Below are 17228 nucleotides of genomic sequence, written 5' to 3'. Positions count from 1 at the left end.
AATAAAGGCTTTTAAAAATTAAAAGAAAAAATAATGTCCCTCATATTCCTTTTTACTGATTGGGGAACTAGTTACACAGTGTGTTTAGTTTGTGAAAATTTAGGATTGTGCAGTTTTTTTGGTGAGTATTCTATACACCAACAAAAGTTTAAAAGACACAGAAACTCCATATGCACTGATATAAGACAACCTGACACACATTACATGAAAAAAGCAAGCATGAGTCAAACACTTCCATTTGTGTAAAAAAAAAGTAGGAAAATATATATCTGTATTTTTTAATATATGCATACAATACCTCTGGAAGGATGCTCAAGAAACTGACAACATTGGTTTTCTGAAGAGAGAGTCATAGCTGAGAGACTTGTTGCCCATTTGGTTGTACATTTTGGATCTCAAATCATGCGAATATATTACTTACACAATGAAAAGAAAGCACTCAAATTCTAAAAAGAAAAATAAAAGAAATTCTGATTTTAGGAAATATTCAGAAGTACTTAGAAAGAAAATAGAGGAAAAAAAACACCAAAAGGTTATATATTGAAATACAATATAGAAATCAGTGATGGAAAAGTGGGGGACATGGAGAACATTAGAGTTTTCTAAAATTGGACAGATAAAACCTTCTCTTTATGTTCACAACTTTTTTTAAGTCTATTTATCTTTTTTAGTAATCTTTACGCCCAACATGGAGCTTGAATTCATGACCCCAAGATCGAGAGTCTTATGTTCTTCTGACTGAAACAGCCAGGCGCCCCTAAAGTTCACAACTTTAACTATCATTCCAGCACTAGTCACAAATTGTTTTTACCCTTAAAGCTATATTTATGAGAGGTGCCTGGCTGGCTCAGTTGGTGGAGCATGAGACTCTTGATCTTGGGGTTGTGAGTTCATGCTCTATGCTAGGTGTAGAGCTTATCTTAAAAAATAAAATAGAAGTGGGGCATGGGGTGCCTGGGTGGCTCACTCAGTTAAGCGCCTGCCTTTGGCTCCGGTCATGATCTCAGTGTCCTGGGATCAAGCCCCGAATCTGGCTTCCTGCTTAGGGGGAAGCCTTCTTCTCCTTCTCCCATTCTCCCAGCTTGTGTTCCTGCTTTCACTCTCTCTCTCTCTCTCTCTCTGTGTCAAATGAATTAAAAAAAAAAAAAAAGTGGGGTGTTTATGTGGTTCAGCCAGTTAAGCATCCAACTATTGATTTCGGTTTAGGTCACAGTATCTATGTTGTGAGATCGAACTCCGCATCAGGCTTTGCGCTCAGTGGGGAATTTGCTAGAGATTCTCTCTCTCTCTGCTCCTCACAGTTGCATTCTCTCTCTTTCTCTCTCTATGTATGTGATAGATAAATAAATCTTTTTTAAAAGATTTTATTTATTTATTTGATAGAGAGACAAAGAGAGCTCGAGCAAGGGGAGGGGCAGAGGCTGAGGGAGAGGGACAAGCAGATTCTCTGCTGAGCAGGTAGCCCAACTGGCACTCAATCCCAGGACTCTGAGATCATGACCTGAGCTGAAGTCAGATGCTTAACCAAACTGAGCAACCCAGGTGCCCCACTAAATAAATCTTTAAAAAAATAAGACAAGGGGCGCCTGGGTGGCTCAGTGGGTTAAGCCACTGCCTTTGGCTCAGGTCATGATCTTAGGGTCCTGGGATCGAGTCCCACATCGGGCTCTCTGCTCAGCAGGGAGCCTGCTTCCTCCTCTCTCTCTGCCTGCTTCTCTGTCTACTTGTGATCCCTCTCTCTCTGTCAAATAAATAAATAAAATATAAAAAAATAAGACAAAACTGTATTTATTTGATTAAAAGAGTAAGTTAATACATATACTGGTTATAAGAAGTAAGTTAATTCAAAGATCTATGTATGTTTAAAAAAGATTGGGAAGGGGGCATCTGGGTGGCTCAGTTGTTGAGTTGTTTGCCTTCAGCTCAGGTCATCATCCGCGGGTCCTGGGATGGAGACCCCGCTGGGCTCCTGCTCAGAAGAGAGCCTGGTTCTTCCTCTGCCTGCTGTTCCCCTTGCTTGCACAATCTCTCTTTCTGACAAAGGAATAAATAAAATCTTTAAAAAAAAAAAAAAAGAGGATAATTCTTCCCATCCAAATCTTCCTCTTTCAGCCCTCTCAGGTATCCAAAATAATCAGCCTACTATAAATCCTTCCACCACTTTCTTTTTGCTCATGTAAACATATATATAAATGGTTAGCAATATACTACAAGGGTCATAGTACTTTTTATCACTCTGCAATTTGCATTTTCTACTGTAGCAATATACCTGAACATACCTCTGAGTTAATATAAATACATCTAACTCATCTTTATCATTGCATAATATTCCATAGTACAGAGGTAGTACAACAGATTCATGGATTCCATTACCTATGGACAATCAGGTGGTTTCCAGTTTCTTTGTGTTTGTTATATACCACAAACAATATAAATATCTGACTTAGTTTCCTGTAGCTACTTTAACACATTACCACAAACTGGGTGGCTTAAAATAATAGGAATCTATTCTCTCAGAGTTGCTAAGTCTAGAAAGCTGAAATCAAGGGGTTGTCAGGGTTGTTAGCTTCTAGATGTTCTGAAGGTGGCTCTGTTCTATGCTTCTCTTCTAGTTTCTAGTAGCTGCCAGCAATCCTTGGCATTCTTTTTTTTTTTTTTTTAAGATTTTATTTATTTATTTGACAGAGATCACAAGCAGGCAGAGAGACGGGCAGAGAGAGGAGGAAGCAGGCTCCCCACCGAGCAGAGAGCCCGATGCGGGGCTCTATCCCAGGACCCTGAGATCATGACCCGAGCCGAAGGCAGAGGCTTTAACCCACTGAGCCACCCAGGCACCCAATCCTTGGCATGCTTTAGTTTTAGATGCATCACTCCCTTCTCTGCCTCATTCTTCACATTACCTCTGTCTCCGTGTCCCTGTATCTCAAATCTCCCTCTGCCTTTCTCTTACAAGGACACTTGTCTCTGAATTTAGGGCTCATCCTAAGTCTAAGATACTCTCATTTCAAGATCCATAACTTAATTATATGTGTAAAGATCTGTTTTCCAAATAAGGCTATATTCACAGGTTTTGGGTAGACATATCTGTAGGAGGGCCAACATTCAACCCACTACAACATCCTTGTGTATATCCTTACAACTGATGTTTTCTTTAGCTTTTCCATAGGGCAGAGTTAATATAATTTTTGGTCACTGGGAAAGTATATGTATTTTAAATGTTTAGACATTCCCAGATTACTCCTGGAAAGTTTGTGACTATTTATACTCCTACCAGAGAAGGACCAGGACTCCTTTTCCCATGCATTGCTCTTTTTAATGTTTGCCATTGAATGAGTGAAAAAATGGATTATTGTTTTATTTTTCCATAACTATTAGTGAAATAAGCATCTTTTTAATGGATCACTTGGATTTTCTCTTCCATTAGTTGCCTGCTTGCATACCTTGCCCATATTTTTATAAACTGATCCATCAGGCTTTTTTTAAAAAAAAAAACCCATTTAAAAAAATCCATTTACAGGGTCACCTGGCTGGCTCAGTTGGTACAGCATGTTACTCAATCTCCTGGTTGTGAATTCAAGTCTCACCTTGGGCAGTAGAGCTTACTAAAAAAAAAAAAAAAAAAAAAAAAGCCATTTATAGAAACTCTTTTAGGGTAGAGATACAATGTGCTTGCCAAATGTTCTATTCTATTTTTTTTTTAACTATTATTCTTTTTTTTTATTTTTTAAGATTTTATTTATTTGACAGACAAAGATCACAAGTAGGCAGAGAGACAGGCAGAGAGAGGGGAGGAAGCAGGCTCCCTGTCCTTGGGCTGGATCCCAGGACTCTGGGATCATGACCTGAGCAGAAGGCAGACCCACTGAGCCACCCAAGCACCCCCCCCTTTTTTTTCATTAAAGATTTTATTTATTAATTTGACAGAGAGAGACAGGGAGGGAGGAAACATACACAGGGGGCTAGGGGAAGGGAGAAAAGGCTTCCCGCTGAGTAGAGGCCCCAGTGCAGGGTTACATCCCGGAACTCTGGGATTATGACCTAAACTGAAGGCGATGCTTAGCGACTGAGCTACACAGGCGCCCTTCTATTTTTTAAAAAGACTTGTCATTATGATGTCATGCAAAACTTTCAAAATACTTAGACAAATGTTTTTCTTTTTTTTTTTTTAAGATTATTTATTTATTTATTTGAGCGAGAGAGATCACAAGCAGGCAGAGAGGCAGGCAGAGAGAGAGAGAGAGAGAGAGAGAGAGGAGGAAGCAGGCTCCCTGCCGAGCAGAAAGCCCGGATGCGGGACTCGATCCCAGGACCCTGAGATCATGACCTGAGCCGAAGGCAGTGGCTTAACCCACTGAGCCACCCAGGCGCCCTTATTTTTTTTGCATTAATGGTTCTGGGCTTAATGATTCTTGCTTAAAATTTCCCCCTCAGGGAAAAGTTATATTACTATTCTTTTAAAAAATTTCCTCCAGGTTTTTTTTCGATTACTTAGCTATTTGCCTGAGCTATCATAGTAGCAGTAAGTTACAATAACTCTACAATATAACAGCTTTACAGTAAGTTAAGATTTCAGCAAGTGCTGAAAGGAAGAGGGCCATAAAATTTCCCGGTCGAGGTCAAAAGATAACAGGAGATAAGTTATGCAAAAAGGGTTGAATAAACTGTTAAGGCACCGCATACAAATGTTAGTTATTACTACCGCAAAAGTGAACACACAGAAAACTAATCTTGGGCTTGGAAGGCTGGACTTTTGCTTTTATTACCATTAACATTTTTGGAATCGGAAGGACCAGCTATGAGGCAGCACTCCATCTCCAGAACTCAGACAGAGAAGTGGGAAAAGCGAAGGGCTGTGCCCAATGAGTCTGTCTATAGCTCCAGAACAGAAGGCCAACAAGAAAACCTAGGAACAGAGGGGTGTCTCGGGAGGGCGCTACGAAAGCCGGGGCAGATGGCAGTTGTCCGCTGAAGGCTGCCTGTTGGAGAGTCCCGATCCCACGGTACTCGCTGAGCCCAAGAGGAGCCGGACCTGCCTGGCCCTAAAGGCAGCTGGAGACGACGAGGCGACGATGCGGCGTCCTCCTCTGCAGGGCCAGTCCCGCGGGTCTGGCCGCTGCCGCTGAAGGACCGGGGATTGGTCCGAGTGGCGCAGGGGGCGGGGCGAGGGCTGCTGGGAGGCCGGCCTGGGAGGTGCGCGCGCGCCCGCACACGGCGGCGGCGCGCGCGTGCTCCGTCGGTCGGTGCGGCGGTGGTGGCTGTGGTGGAGCGGGCCATGGCTGTGGGTGGCTGGCCGGTGTAGCGCCGCGCGGGGGAGGCGGGAGGCGACCGAGAGAGGCGGGGATGAGGGCACCGCAGCTGCATGGTCGCGGTGGCTTGGGCTGCTGACCGTGTCCCCGGAGCCAGGAGTAGGCGGCGGCGGAGCACCGGGCAGGTGAGAGCGGCGGCGCGGGACCCGGATGCGGCGCAGCTGAGTGGCGACGCGGTCGCGGCGGCGGGTGAGGTGCCCCCGCGCGGGCGGGCGGCGCGCTCTTGCCTGCCTCAGCCTCTGGCGCCACCGAATTGTGTCCCCGCTGCGCGCTTCCTGCCGGCGCGGAGGACACCCGTCCGCCGGCCTGCGGGGGCGCCTCGCTCGACTGCGGCCCTCCCGGGGCTCTCTGAGGTGAGAGGCGCTTCCCGGCCTCTGGGCGGCCGAGTCCCGACCGAGCGCCCCGGGCCGCTGGTGCTTCTGGTGGCGTTCCTGAGGGGCCCTCTGTGGAGAGGCGGCGCCCTCGCTCTTGTCTCTCCTCAGCCTATGCGGACACCCCCGGGGCTCTCAGACCCTCAGGTGCCTTTTTACACTGAAGCGCATTTTAGGGGCGGAGATCCTGGGCTGTTGGGGTACGGGCGTGTTTTCAAATCCCAGCGCTTCCACCGACCAGCCTTGGGGCCTTGGGCCCAAGTCTCCTGATTCGTTAATGGGAATAGGAATACGTACTTCACAGGGTTGTTTTGAGGCTAGGACAGGATGATGCGCAGGACCGATCAGCCCGCGCTCTGTACGTGGTAGGCTCTTAGGAGCAGCCCTGGTGCAGCATCTTTTCTGGTTAGCTGTTGCTGATTCCTGGCTGCGGGAGTACGTTTGGGGCACATTTATTTCCGAACTGTTCTGTTGTTGCAATAACCTCCACTGGAGTTTCTTCATATTGGATCCTGTTCTCTTCCAGGGGCCAAAATATTGCCCACCCTAGAATCATGCAGTCTCTCTCGCTGAGTTGGCTTGGGATACCTGTCTCAGGCGCTGAGTGGAAATTGTAGTAAATAAGACCGAATGGATTTTAGATTCGCTTAGGATGGAAGATGGTGGGACACACAAACTGGAAGTGCTTTGCTGTTTAAATAATCTTAAGTGACACTTAACTGTCGCTTGTTACATAGTATAAACACATGAGTCTGGAAACAGACTCCTTTTTCTGCCTTGCTACATCCAAAGGGAGTGACAAGTGCTTTTGTAAACATCATTGTGGGCAGTGTTAGTGTCTGGTGAAGTCATCATAATTAAGTTAGATGAGTACTTATTTTGAAGCCCTGAATAAATGTTTGGAAATATGATTCCTAATAAAATCATCTTTAAGGAGTCAGAATTCTCAGCAGTTCATTAATCATTTGGGGATTTTTATGCAATGCTGTAAGATTTTTATGGTAAAAGCAGAACTGTTTAAGTCATGATAATGTAGCTTAAGAGAGAGTGGTCAGGATAAAGATCTTAGTTTCAGAAGGTAAGTGTGAAAACAAGTAAAAATCTTAAACTTTAATAACCAAAATTGCAGAGGTGCTTGAGTGGCTCAGTTGATTGAGCATCCCACTCTTGAGTTCCTCCTCCGGTCATGATTTCAGGGTCCTGGTATCAAGCCCCCCTTTGCGCTCACACACAGTTTGCTGATCCCTTTCCCTCTGTTCTTCCTCATCTCTCTCTCAAATAATAACTTAAAAAAACCAAAAAACAAACTGAAATTGTATTTACTAAAGCAAAAATGACTGAAAAAAGCCTCTTGTTTTACACACCCTGATTCATTCTCTGATGAGAGTCTTCCACCTTCAGGGTGTGTTTTAGAACTATAGAAAATTGAATTGGCTTTTAAAATATTTATTTATTTATTTGACAGAGAGAGATCACAAGTAGGCAAAGCAGCAGGCATAGAGAGAGGGGGGAAGCAGGCTCCCTGCTGAGCAGAGAGCCCGTTGTGGGGCTGGATCATAGGACCCTGAGATCATGAGCCGAGCTGAAGGCAGAGGCTTTAACCCACTGAGCCACCCAGGCACCCATTAATTTATAGCCATTTTGTACCTCTCTCTTATGTTTCCTAGTTTTCTTTAGAGACCCATCCATAAAGGCTTTGATTCAGCTTGTTTTTGAATGTGAACAAAATACGTAGAAAAAAATAAAATTAAGCCTTGTAAGTTATGTTCTTCCCAAATTTTGGTCTTCCCTGTTGTCTAACTTCATTCAGACTGGTGACCTGAAAGTAGAAGCATTGCTAGCCGCTGTGAAAAGGCCAGGGATCAGAAGTCACATCTTGCTTCATTCTAGGCCTGGACTTGGGTTCCTATTAGCTGGGGCTTTGAGGATGTCACTCAGTCTTTTTGGGCCTCAGTCTTTTTATTTATAGAGTGTGAGTGGGTGTGTGTCACAAGGTTTGGGGGTGGTGGTGGACTAGAGAATCACGTTATATAGAAGAACCTTTCAGATTACTACACTTTTATGGTTTTCCTTCCCTCACTCTTTCTTTTGTTGATTTTTTCTTTCTCTTGCTGAATTCAGAACATCCTAATGCCTGGGGGTATATAGCTCAGGGGTAGAGTATTTGACTGAAAAACCTCCTAATGCCTTAGTGCTTCCAAGCCATTACCTCTACTTTTTTTTTTTTTTTAAAGATTTTATTTATTTATTTGACAGAGATCACAAGTAGGCAGAGAGGCAGGCAAAGGAGGAGAGAGGAGGAAGCAGGCTTGCCGCTGAGCGGAGAGCCAGTTGTGGGGCTCAATCCCAGGACCCTGAGAGCATGATCTGAGCTGAAGGCAGAGGCTTTAACCCACCGAGCCACCCAGTCGCCCCCCCCATTACCTCTACTTTTTTTTTTTTTTTTTAAGATTTTATTTATTTATTTGACAGAGAGAAATCACAAGTAGTCAGAGAGGCAGGCATAGAGAGAGAGAGAGGGAAGCAGGCCCCCCGCCGAGCAGAGAGCCCGATGCGGGACTCGATCCCAGGACCCCGAGATCACGACCCGAGCCGAAGGCAGCGGCCCAACCCACCGAGCCACCCAGGCATTTTTTAAAATATATATTTTTACAATTTTATTTATTCATTTGACAGAGAGATCACAAGTAGGCAGAGAGTGGGGCGGGTGGGGAAGCAGGCTCTCTGCTGAGCAGAGAGCCCGATGTGGGGCTCGATCCCAGGACCCTGAGATCATGACCTGAGCCGAAGGCAGAGGCTTAACCCACTGAGCCACCTACGCGCCCCTAAAAACGTTTTTTAAGTAATCTCTGTGCTCAACATGGGGCTTGAACTCATGACCCTGAGATCAAGAGTTGTATGCTCTAGGGTCGCCTTGGTGACTCAGCCTGTTAAGCTAATCTGCCTTTGGTCGTGGTCTCAGGGACTTGGGATCAACCCTTGCATCAAGCTCTCTACTCAGTGACGGTCTGCTTCTCCCTCTTCCTTTGTGATCTCTCTCACTCTCACTGTCTCTATTTTATTTTTTATATTTTAAAAGATTTTATTTATTTATTTGACAGACAGATCACAAGTAGGCAGAGAGAGAGAGAGAGAGAGGAGGAAGCAGGCTCCCTGCCGAGCTGAGAGCCCGATGGGAGAGGCTCAATTCCAGGACCCTGGGATTAGGATGAAAGCTGAAGGCAGAGGCTTTAACCCACTGAGCCACCCAGACGTCTCTCTTCTACTTTTTTCTACTTGCACTCTTTCTGGGTGCTCTTATGTCCACTGTCAATGTGCTGTTGACTCTCACATTTTCTTTTCTTTTTTTTAAGATATTTATTTATTTATTTATTTGAGAGAGAGAGAGAGACAGTGAGAGAGAACATGAGCGAGAAGTTCAGAGAGAGAAGCAGGCTCCCCGTGGAGTTGGGAGCCCGATGCGGGACTCTGGGATCATGACCTGAGCCGAAGGCAGTCGTCCAACCAACCGAGCCACCCAAGCGTCCCGACTCTCACATTTTCATCTTCAGTCTTGAACTTCAGATTTCCTTTACTGCCTGTGTGGTATCTTCACTCCATTTGTCTATAGGCATCTTAAACTGAACATGTTCAGAGTGGAGCTCTTGATTTCTGTTCCTCAACCCATTCCTTCCTCAGAAGTCTCCATTTCATAAGAGCACCCTTCTGCCCCCAAACTTCACCATCCTTACATGAAAAATATGGTGGTCATCCTTAATTTGTCCCCTTCACTGTTCCCCCATCCCCCACACAATCAGTCCTTCAGCAAACCCTGTCAATTTTAGCTCCAAATACCTTTTTTCTTTCTTTCTTTCTTTCTTTCTTTTTTTTTTTTTTTTTTTTGAGAAATTGCTAGAGAGCACTGAAGTGTGCAGACTGGGTAGGGCAGAGAGAGAGAGAGGGAGAGAGAGAATCCTAACTAAACAGGCTCCAGGCTCAGCAGGAGCCCAAGGTGGGGATCCTGACCTGAGTTGAAATCAAGTGTAAGACCCTGAACTGACTGAACTACCCAGGAGCCCCCAAAATACATGTCAAGTGTATTTACTTCACTTTGTTTGTATTGCTACCACCCACCCCCATTGTTCTTGGGCAGTGGCTTCCTAACTGGTCTCCTTGCCTCTGGTCTTGCTTTACTATTTCAAACAGCTGCCAGAGTGATCTTTACTCATTTTCCTGCCTCAATGGCTTTTCATTACACTAAGAAGTAAATCCACACTCTTTATACCTGCATTATCTGCTAATTATTTTGCTTATTTTCTTATTTATTTGCTTATGGTCTTTTTTCCTCCAGCATACTCTAAACCCTGAGGGGGAGATTCTTGTTTGTGTTCCCTATGGTTATTTTTTAAAATTTATTTACTTATTTATTTTTTAATATAGGTTCCATGCCCAGCAGTGCTAGAACACAGGTGCCTGATATCAAGACCTGAGCTGAGATCAGAAGTTCAGTCCCTTAACGGGTTGACTGAGTCACCCAACTGCCCGTCCCCCACCGTGGTATATACTTCGTTATCAGAACAATGTCTGAAACATTTAACTTATGTTGAATGAACGAATGTGTGAATGAAATAAGTCACAATCTTTTGATTGCAGGTGCAGTATGTACTGAACAAACTACCTTTATTGGTCCCAGATTTGTGCAAATGAAGGAGTAATCAGAGGGCATAGAGTTATTCTGTTTAGGTATTACTCCCTCAGTCTTGGTTAAGGTGTTGTACCTCCTGAAAAGGCTAAGCATTTAGACATTAAGCTATTGATAGCAAATGTGAATTTTACTCATTGTGTCCTTGTTCATTAGTGTTTTTGTAAATAAAGAACCTAATGGGCTTAACAGGCTTTTTTGGTTCTTTTGAGACATTAAATTTTGTTCTTTGGGGGGTAGGGGATGGGGATTGGCTCTAGAGCGTGGTAGTTTCATCCAGTATTACATACCAAATCCTTTAGGGTAGCAATTGGAATTTTTTAGAGAACAGGTATTTTTATTTCAATTACACTATTTTTAAAAAATCTGACACCCTGCTCCTGTATATCCAGCCTCTGAACCATTTGATTTGGAATTACCGCATCTGGGGGATAAGTCCCTATCATTTGGTTTCTTTTCTTTTCTTACTTTTTTTTAAAGATTTATTTATTTGAGAGGGAGAGAGCATGAGCTGGGAGAGGGACAAAAGGAGAGAGAAAGGGAGAATCTCAAGCAGACTCCCTGCTCTGTGTGGAGCCCCACACAGGGCTCGATCCCATGACCCTGAGACCATGACCTAAGCTAAAATCAAGAGTTGGATGCTTGGGCGCCTGGGTGGCTCAGTGGGTTAAAGCCTCTGCCTTCGGCTCGGGTCGTGATCCCAGGGTCCAGGGATCAAGTTCCGCATTGGGCTGTCTGCTCAGCAGGGTACCTGCTTTCCTCTTTCTCTCTCTCTCTGCTTGCCTCTCTGTCTACTTGTGATATCTCTCTGTCAAATAAATAAATAAAATCTTTAAAAAAAAAAAAAAAGAGTTGGATGCTTAACTGACTGAGCCATCCAGACACCCCTCTTTTTTTTTTTTTTAAGATTTTAATTTTAAGTAATTACTACACTTATGTGGGGGATCTACACTAAGAAGTAAATCCACACTCTTTATACCTGCATTATCTGCTAATTATCTTGCTTATTTTCTTATTTATTTGTTAACAATACTGAGTTCAAGTCAATAATATTGAGATCAAGAGTTGCATGCTCCACCAACTGAGCCAGCCAGGTGCCCCTTATTTGATTTGTTTTAACTGCTCATTTGAGAACTTCATCATGTTGTAGAAGGAGGGAGGTAAACTTAGGACTTTTACCCCCCACTTTAGACCTGTTTTGTAGCCCTAAAAACTTGGAAGTATGAAAAGAAGGGCATGGAAAAATTAAAAGTGTGTAATTCCGTTGTCAAAGTAGAAATACTAGGAAAAATATATTGGAGGAGAAAATCCTAGACTGGAATAATGATACTGACTGAACATTTTAGTAGAAGAGCAGAAGAAAAGATAGAGAATGTCATTGATTTTTAGGCTTGTATGGGACAGCATCCCTTACTGCTCCTCTTCTCACTTCCCTTCCCAAACTTTGTCACTTGGATATTCTTCCCACTGCTCTTTCTCTGTTCCATGATTGGTATGGGTTGTTTTTCTAAGGAGTGCCTATGAGCCTTCAGTAGTCTTAATGTTTGCTGGAATGCTTTGTGAGAGGCTTTTCTCCTTACTCCTAGTCAAGGTTTGTCTTCCTGGATTTTCTAGCCATTGGGTCTAGCTTTCCCTTTAGACTGGCTCCACACTGGTTTATTTCCTTTTTAAGTTGTTGTTCCACTGTGTATTCCATGGTTGCTTTTATGTTATTATCTCCAGGTTAAATAGTTCTGAGTCACAAGCTTCTGTTTGAGAGAGGGAAAATGAAAGGGATTAGATGTGTAGTTGGGTGTATATAGTGTGTTTGCTCCAGTTGCTCTGATAATGCAGATTGTGTATCTAATTTAGACCTTTCTTTTTCAACAGACTTTTTTTTTTTTAGATGACTAAAGAGATTTTGATAAAAAGACATTTCTTTTTCTTTCTTTCTTCTTCTTCTTCTTCTTTTTTTTTTTTTTAAAGATTTTATTTATTTATTTGACACAGAGAGAGATCACAAGTAGGCAGAGAGGCAGGCAGAGAGAGAGGGGGAAGCAGGCTCGCTGTTGAGCAGAGTGCCCGATTTGGGGCTCAATACCAGGACCCCATGATCATGACCTGAGCCAAAGGAAGAGGTTTTAACCCACTGAGCCACCCAGGCGCCCCTAAAAAGACATTTCTAAAAGGGGTGATGTTGAATTTAAAAACTTTTATACACAGTAAAACTCAAAAATTTTAAATTAGTTTTTAAAAAGGTCCAGTACAGTTAATGTACAGTGTTATATTAGTTTTGGGTATACAGTATAAAGTATTCAACAGTTTTATACATTACTCAGTGCTCATCATGATAAGTTTACTTTTTTTTAATTGGTTTTTTAATTAATTAGTTTACTCTTTAATCGCCTTTACCTATTTCACCCATCCCCCACCCCCTCCTCTCTGGTAACCATCAGTTTGGTCTGTATAGTTAAAAGTTGGTTTCTTGGGGGCATCTGGGTGGCTCAGCCAGTTAAGCATCTGCCTTTGGCTCAGGTCATGATCCCAGGGTCTTGGGATCAGGCCCCACATTGGGCTCCCTGCTTGGCGAGAAGTCCTGCTTGTGTGCTCGCTCGCGCTCTCCCTCTATCAAATAAGTAAAATATGAAAAAAAAAAAAAAAGGTTGTTTCTTGGTTTGTCAGAACTCAGTTTCTTTCATGTATAGTCCTGAGTTAACACACACATAGATTTTTGTAATTGCAGCCACCACTAACAGTATATAAAACAATTCTGACACCCCAGATAATAACCTTGTGTTACCCCTTTGTAGTCCCCTTCTTCCCTATTCTTAACACTTGGGGCTATTTGTTATTTATTTATTTATTTTTAAAAAAGATTTTATGTATTCATTTGTCAGAGAGAACACAAGCAGGGAGGGCTGCAGGCGGAGGGAAAAGCAGGCTCCCTGCTGTCAGAGGATCCCAGGACCCTGGAATCATGACCTGAGCCAAAGGCAGACACTTAACTGACAGAGCTGCTCAGGCATCCCCGGGGTTATTTGTTATTTATTTATTTATTAAAAAAGATTTTATTTATTTATATGACGAGAGAGAGACACAGTGAGGAGGGAACACAAGCGTGAGGAGGGAACACAAGCATCAGGAGAGGGAGAGGGAGAAGCAGGCTTCCCACTGAGCAGGAGCCCGATGCGGGGCTCAGTCCCAGGACCCCAGGATCATGATCTGAGCCGAAGGCAGACACCTAACCATCTGAGCCACGCAGGCACCCTGGTTATTTGTTTTTTAAGGAAAAAAATTTTCTTGGCTAGAATATGTTAGCACTGGAATCAGTGGATGATTGATCACCCTAATTTTTTTCATTTTTTTTTTAAAGATTTTATTTATTTATTTGACAGACAGGGATCACAAATAGGCAGAGAGGCAGGCAGAGAGAGAGGGGGAAGCAGATTGCCCGCTGAGCAGAGCGCCCAAATCGGGGCTCGATCCGAGTACCCTGAGATCTTGACCTGAGATCATGACCTGAGCTGAAGACAGAGGCTTTAACTAACCCACTGAGCCACCCAGGCAGCCCCATGATCACCCTAATTGTTGGTGTTCTTCTGGAAATATAAGTGAGATCACTCCAGTCTTCAATATGCAATAAAGTAATTATCTTTGTAGATACAGGATGTTTATAAAGGCTTTGAATTTAAAAAAATTATTGCGTAACTTCTGGAACCTATGAAGGGAGACTAATCCGATAATGTCAAGTTACAATAGAGACCATCTAACAAAGAATTTGGGGACTAAGTCTGATAAAATCATAATGGGTGGCATCACATATCCACTTATCTCTCTTTGGTAAATCTAGACTTCCTGTTTACTGCTGTTGCAGGGTTAGCTAGAGATTAATTTTGTCAAGGCTTATGTTATAAAGTCTCAGTTTTTCTCCCTCGTTTCTCTCTAGCATTGTCACTTTCTGCTAACCTATCTATTTTTTTCCCAGCACTTAAAATTGTTTCAGCTCTTCAATTTCCGTAGGGATTGAGAGGAGAATATGCTATCTGTATACCCAAAGTATATTGCTAATATAGTTTTCAGTCATCCTATTATATTAGTTCCAGCCTAAAGCAGTTAATAATCTAAAAACTCCATCATTTGCATACAAAATTCATAAATCCTTATTCTGAGTCCTGGCTCCAGGATATATTTCTCCCCCACCTCTCTACCAACAACCTCTTTATTTCCTGCGTATTTAAAGTGGCTCACTTGAGATTATTACTGGTTGACCCTTTAACTGGGTGTATTTACTGGTGAAATAAAGAGTGTTATTCTGGATGGTCCCCTGTATTGTGGTATTGCTAGAGCCAGATGTGCAGCTCATAGTCCTCTAGTGTAAGCTCAGGAAGAACTGATGGGCTCGTCTCTGACTCTGTAGGTTGTCCTTCCTGGGTGCTCTAGTCACTTGGGAGACCACCAGGCAAACTTCAAGGGAAATCCTGATTATCCATGCCTTCAGGAGGAGGATTATGTGGATTAAAAGAAATCCATGCGTAATCCAGAAGCTTTATTTAAACTGCAGTTTAACCACATTCCTGAGCATAGTTTTTCCTTGCATTTCTAATAACTAATTTATAATATATGCTGATTTCATATCTATCTCCTTCTACCATTTAGAAGTATTGGCCATTGTGAAGTAAGGAAAGGATAGGAGGGGTCAAAGGAGCTAGATAATGAACAGGCATTGCCCTACATAATTTGGTGTTGACTGGGTGGTTTAACCACAGTGCTTACTAGACCCTGAAGACCTGAATTCCATGAATTCCTTACCTGCTGAGCCACTGGAAGAAATTGGAGGTGACTGTCAGCAAGAGGTCAAATTCCATTTTGAGGTATTTGTGCTCTACTAGTTCAAATGATTCTTGAGCTTTCATGATTTAATAGTGAGTATTTCAGATTATAAGTATTTCAGAATTATAACTTTAATGCAGTTTGAAGTTTTCCTTAATGTTTATTTACTGATTTAGCTTATTGACGATTTTTGTAGGAATTAAACCAAAAAACTGCAATTCCAAATAAGAGATGCTCAGTTTTTGTAGCCAGGCCACCCACTACTACCTCTGACAAGTTACATACATGTAGTTACACAGTAATTTTTTTTTTTTTAAGATTTTATTTATTTATTTGACAGGCAAAGATCACAAGTAGGCAGAGAAGCAGGCAGAGAGAGAGAGGAGGAAGCAGGCTCCCTGCTGGGCAGAAAGCCCGACGTGGGGCTTGATCCCAGGACCCTGGGACCATGACCTGAGCTGAAGGCAGAGGCTTTAACCCACTGAGCCACCCAGGTGCCCCTACACAGTAATTTCTATTGATTAGTTGAAATATGGTCCTTTAACATTGTGGGGGGGGTTGGGTGCAAAATGTGCTTTTTTTTTTTTTAAGATTTTATTTATTTACTTGACAGAGATCACAAATAGGTAGAGAGGCAGGCAGAGAGAGAGGGGGAAGCAGGCTCCCCGCTGAGCAGAGAGCCTGATGCACGGCTGGATCCGAGGACCCTGAGATCATGACCTGAACTGAAGACAGAGGCTTTAACCCACTGAGCTCTGAGGAAAGGATAGGAGGCGCCCCCAAATGTGCTTTTGTTAAAAGATTTTATTTATTTGACAGAGAGAGGGAACACAATCGGGGGAGCAGCAGAGGGAGAGGGAAAAGCAGGCTCCCCACTGAGCAGGGAATCTGATGTGGGACTCAACCCTAGGATTATGACTTGAGGTGAAGGCAGACACTTAACTGACTGAGCCACCCAGGCGTTCCAAAAATGTGTTTGTGTTAAAGTATGGGGACAGGAACTGTGGGCAGAAAGAGCTGCCTGACATTGTGTATTCTTGAACTACTGATTTATTGTAGGTCTTGTGTTTAGGTACTATTAAAATCATTCGCTAGGCTTTAGAAATCATTTAAAATTGCTGTTCTTAGGTTATCAGAACAAAAATTAAAATTTGTTAGCTAAAACTTAACTCTGCAGGGGTGCCTGGGCAGCTCAGTTAAGTGTCCGACTTGTGGTTTTGGCTGGAGTGGTGATCTCCGGGTCCTGAGATCAAGCCTCTCATTGGACTCTGCACCCATAGTGGAGTCGGCTTGAAACTTTCTCTCCTTCTCCCTCTGATTCCCTTCCCATGGGTTCCTGTGTGTGTGCTCTTTTTCTGTCTCTCAAATAAAAAAATAACTCTTTAAATCTTTTTTTAAAAAATTATTCTTCTTTAATTTTTTTTTTTTTAAGATTTTATTTATTTACTTGACAGAGACACAGCAAGAAAGGGAACACAAGTAGGGAAGTGGGAGAGGAAGAAGCGGGCTTCCCGCTGAGTGGGGAGCCTGATGTGGGGCTCCATCCCAGGATCCATGGGATCATAACCCGAATTAAAATCTTGAGTTAGATTCTTTTTTTTTTTTTTTTTTTTTTAAGATTTTATTTATTTATTTGACAGAGAGATCACAAGTCAGCGGAGAGTCAGGCAGAGAGAGAGAGAGAGAAGCAGGCTCCCGCTGAGCAAAGAGCCCGATGCGGGGTTCGATCCCAGGACACTGAGATCATGACCTGAGCCGAAGGCAGCGGCTTAATCCACTGAGCCACCCAGGCGCCCTTGAGTCAGATTCTTAACTGACTGAACCACCCAGGTGCTCCTATAATGGCAAATTTTTTTTTGTTTTTGTATTTTAAAGATTTTATTTATTTGACAGAGATCACAAGTAGGCAGAGAGAGAGAGAGAGGGGAGGAAGCAGGCTCCCTGCTAAGCAGAGAGCCCAATGCGGGGCTTGATCCCAGGACCCTGAGATCATGACCTGAGCTGAAGGCAGAGGTTTAACCCACTGAGCCACCCAGGCGCCCCATTATAGGCAAACCCATT

General features: G+C 43.2%; 1 protein-coding gene across 5 annotated transcripts in view; it reads left to right on the top strand.

Annotated features, from left to right (window-relative positions):
• Positions 1-5325: 5325 nt before the first annotated feature.
• Positions 5326-17228, top strand: part of PIK3CB (phosphatidylinositol-4,5-bisphosphate 3-kinase catalytic subunit beta) — a 205855-nt gene continuing 193952 nt past the window's right edge. For 2 of the 5 annotated variants that reach the window (XM_032334525.1, XM_032334489.1), the window contains exon 1: positions 5326-5431. The gene's annotated coding sequence lies outside the window, so the exon portion shown is untranslated. Of the gene's footprint in view, positions 5432-5565; positions 5660-5746; positions 5825-17228 lie in introns of those variants that run through there. The other 3 variants (XM_032334499.1, XM_032334515.1, XM_032334508.1) reach the window with 3 other exon arrangements.

This window comes from Mustela erminea, chromosome 1, assembly GCF_009829155.1.
Source record: "Mustela erminea isolate mMusErm1 chromosome 1, mMusErm1.Pri, whole genome shotgun sequence".
In the NCBI taxonomy this organism is placed as follows: Eukaryota; Metazoa; Chordata; class Mammalia; order Carnivora; family Mustelidae; genus Mustela; species Mustela erminea.
The sequence above is the reverse complement of the archived record's forward strand: the minus strand, read 5'-3'. Positions and strand labels throughout refer to the sequence as shown.